This window comes from Procambarus clarkii, chromosome 27 (genome assembly GCF_040958095.1).
Source record: "Procambarus clarkii isolate CNS0578487 chromosome 27, FALCON_Pclarkii_2.0, whole genome shotgun sequence".
Taxonomy (NCBI): Eukaryota; Metazoa; Arthropoda; class Malacostraca; order Decapoda; family Cambaridae; genus Procambarus; species Procambarus clarkii.
In genome coordinates this window covers 9753699-9758209 of record NC_091176.1, presented here as the reverse complement: position 1 = coordinate 9758209, position 4511 = coordinate 9753699, and positions in this window count along the sequence as shown.

Sequence of the window (4511 nt, the reverse complement as noted above, 5' to 3'; positions counted from 1 at the left end):
GCGATGGGAGGCGGCGAGGGAGGAGGAACAGATGGCTATCTTCTCACCAACTGTCTAACCTTGACCTCACTTGTTTCCGTCTCCAGGCGCCCGGCTCACATCTCGTCTCCAAGACAGTGTTCTGTCCGTCCATTTCTGGACCAGTACTTAAAGAGGTCGTTGGTGACTACAGATTGTTACAGTGACCACAGGCTCTTGTTGATCACATGGCCGCTTACACAATAACTCTTTAATTAAATGAAACGAATATATACAATTTTTTGTTTAGTTTAGCATCAAAGTAATACCGTTGGCTCGGGATTGTAACTGCATCATATGAATTATACATAATTATATCACCTGTGAATGCCAGATTAATACAGAGATAACCCTCGGGTCTGCTGCTCTGTAATTTAGTGTTTACGTAGCCAGAGAGAAACTCTATTGAAGAGGGTTTCTCGTTTTCTGTAATAATTCTGGGTTGAAGATCGTTTAGTTACAATATAGAGCAGTGGATTCCTCCCCCCCCCCCATGTTTTGTCTCCCCATGCGTTCTCTTGAGCCTACGTCATAGTGCCATTGTCCCATAACCATGATTGTCCGCCGTGAAAGGAACGTTTCCAAATAAGGTGCATAATACTGAAAAATCTTTTATTTATTCTTTGTCTGTGTATATTACTTGGAGCATTTTTGTGGTGGAGTTTGACAAATTTAATAGCAATAGAAAATGTGGGTGGATTTTAAAATTTAAATAAAACGAAATTTTATTTGTATTGCTAATTACTTAAGAAACTAAATGGAAGGTTTAGTTGAACAGATAAGTTCAGTAGAATGCCAGGGTGTTGTAATTCAGTTTATTTAGGTGTAGACTACAGGCAATTAGAAACATTTCACTGCTTTTTCTTCGCCAATTCTTGGATACGCGGAGGAGTGCTTGAAAGGGCACAACGCAGGTCATTTTTAACCTTACAATTTACTTCACTGCTTCGTGTTTACTTGCAAAAGAGTTGAAAGCCGGACTCGCAAAGATATGTCGACGCAATTGGAAGCCATGCATGGATAGCTCTTTTTGCCACTTGTGGGCCGGGATCTCCCATCAAGCTGTTACCCCACCAAAGTCCGCCACTTAAGTAAATTGATGATTCGTAGTTATTGAACTTCGCTGCGTTCCCCGAGAAGTTGGATGGGTTAATTGAGGTTTTGCGAGTTTTATCGTAAATTGAGGAGAGTGTGTTTGTGGCCCTTGTTTCCAGGGCTTGGAGAGCAGCCTCGAGTTCCTGAAAGTATTGTGCTTGAGTTTAGAGGTCAGGATGCATAACAATAATGTATACATGGTCCTGTAGTGAAGGCGAATATACATAACATGTCACCAGTTTTATTTTTGTGATTCTGATTTTAGTTTGTGATTCTAGTTTTCAGTAAATAATATTTATGCTCTGACCTCTTCCTCCACACCCTGAGAACCTGTATTGATGCTAGGATAATTAACCTAAGTACCTGCTTCTGCGGTTGGACGACTGAGAAGCTGTGTAACTATTTCAAACTTCCTTAAAAAAACGCAATAGTTTCTGTCCAGACAGAAACGTTTGAACCTTAGCTACCCACCAAGTCTTTCAAGGCCGAGGAATGGGAAAACGTCAATGTTAGGGTGCCTTAGTTTGTAATAAATGCCACAATTTTAACGGTATGGTTGATTACTTCCAAAATGTGATGTGTTAGGTGAGAGGACAGGTTGCTGACCTGAATTCCATTTCCTGAAGATAATTTCTTTGCCCTTCTTGTTCTCCCCCCCCCCTTACGTACCAACGCAGACAGACAAAAAATAATAATTCCCAAATTATTTAAGAACTGGTGATCTTGTGTTAAGTTAGCTAGGCATAAGTCAGATGTACTTAAAAAAGTAGCTTGACTGGATTAACGTTACCAATTTAGACTCAACAAACAACTTATTGTTGGTAGATAAATCTCTTTCTTGTTTTAAAAGCCATTGAGGCAATATATCCGAAAGCAACGAGTTACGAGTTGCTATATTTGTTCAGTTTATATATAACAGTTTATATATAGTCTATATAACAGTTTAAGAATTTATCAGAGCGACTCTTAAACATGTTAATCAGGATAAACTATTACAATGGGATTGTACGCACATTCCTGCACTGTAACACCACTGCCTACTGAACCGATATCGTTCTTATAGATCTACATTCTTGTGACGTCACTGTAAATGTTCTTGTGACGTCACTGTAAATGTTCTTGTGACGTCACTGTGAATGTTCTTGTGACGTCACTGTGAATGTTCTTGTGACGTCACTGTAAATGTTCTTGTGACGTCACTGTGAATGTTCTTGTGACGTCACTGTAAATGTTCCTGTGACGTCACTGTAAATGTTCTTGTGACGTCACTGTAAATGTTCCTGTGACGTCACTGTAAATGTTCTTGTGACGTCACTGTGAATGTTCTTGTGACGTCACTGTGAATGTTCTTGTGACGTCACTGTGAATGTTCTTGTGACGTCACTGTGAATGTTCTTGTGACGTCACTGTGAATGTTCTTGTGACGTCACTGTAAATGCTCCTGTGACGTCACTGTAAATGTTCTTGTGACGTCACTGTAAATGTTCTTGTGACGTCACTGTGAATGTTCTTGTGACGTCACTGTAAATGTTCCTGTGACGTCACTGTAAATGTTCTTGTGACGTCACTGTAAATGTTCTTGTGATGTCACTGTGAATGTTTACTATTTAAATACCCTGATTCTTTAATTAGAGTAACATAAGGCATCAAGCTAAAGTGACACAAGAGGTCTTGGGCGTCGCCACATTGACGGACCCAAACGGGAACACGGAACTGATTTCCTCTGCTGGAAAGAATGCTGGATAGTTTCGAAGACCGTGAACCTTACTGTGGGATAAACAAATCCCGATAGGGAAGAATTGAAAAAGAACTGACCCTCAAAATTACCGTAGGACGAGAACTGCGTCCACATGGACTCTTTTGCGAATGAGCTGCAATTTCGAATGAGTTGAAATTATTGTTTTGTTTTGGACGCCTGGCAAGAGACACTTTTATACGGAGTTGAGACACAGGAGAGATAACAGGGACTGAGGGGAGAGACACAGGAGAGATAACAGGGACTGAGGGGAGAGACACAGGAGAGATAACAGGGACTGAGGGGAGAGACACAGGAGAGATAAGAGGGACTGAGGGGAGAGACACAGGGGAGATAACAGGGACTGAGGGGAGAGACACAGGAGAGATAACAGGGACTGAGGGGAGAGACACAGGAGAGATAACAGGGACTGAGGGGAGAGACACAGGAGAGATAACAGGGACTGAGGGGAGAGACACAGGGGAGATAACAGGGACTGAGGGGAGAGACACAGGAGAGATAACAGGGACTGAGGGGAGAGACACAGGAGAGATAACAGGGACTGAGGGGAGAGACACAGGAGAGATAACAGGGACTGAGGGGAGAGACACAGGAGAGATAACAGGGACTGAGGGGAGAGACACAGGAGAGATAACAGGGACTGAGGGGAGAGACACAGGAGAGATAACAGGGACTGAGGGGAGAGACACAGGAGAGATAACAGGGACTGAGGGGAGAGACACAGGAGAGATAACAGGGACTGAGGGGAGAGACACAGGAGAGATAAGAGGGACTGAGGGGAGAGACACAGGAGAGATAAGAGGGACTGAGGGGAGAGACACAGGAGAGATAACAGGGACTGAGGGGAGAGACACAGGAGAGATAACAAGAACTGAGGGGAGAGACACAGGAGAGGTAACAGGGACTGAGGGGAGAGACACAGGAGAGGCAACAGGGACTGAGGGGAGAGACACAGGAGAGATAACAAGAACTAAGGGGAGATAACATAAAAACGACATGAGGAGTTGCCTCAAGAAACAATATTATGTTACGAAGGTGAGGGGTCGGCCGAGGGAAGAAGCCAGAAGGCGGAAATGACACGCGTGTGAGGGGAAAGATAAGGGCTAGCGATAAAGGGATGAAAGGTTAGGGGACACAGAGGCGAGAGGGTGAAAAGACGCCCCAAGGGTGTTGAACGTCGGGCGGCAGATGACGCGTGCATGTGCGGGCCCTTGTCTAGTGTCTCCTACCAAATTTGCCATTCAACAGATGTATTGACTCGGGATTTGTTGCCTCCTTCTCGTGGCAACTGTGGCAAGTGTGAGTGGGAGGCATCCTCCACTGTCTCCCACTCACTGTGAGTGGGAGGCATCCTCCACTGTCTCCCACTCACTGTGAGTGGGAGGCATCCTCCACTGTCTCCCACTCACTGTGAGTGGGAGGCATCCTCCACTACCTCCCACTCACTGTGAGTGGGAGGCATCCTCCACTACCTCCCACTCACTGTGAGTGGGAGGCATCCTCCACTACCTCCCACTCACTGTGAGTGGGAGGCATCCTCTACTGTCTCCCACTCACTGTGAGTGGGAGGCATCCTCCACTACCTCCCACTCACTGTGAGTGGGAGGCATCCTCCACTGTCTCCCACTCACTGTGAGTGGGA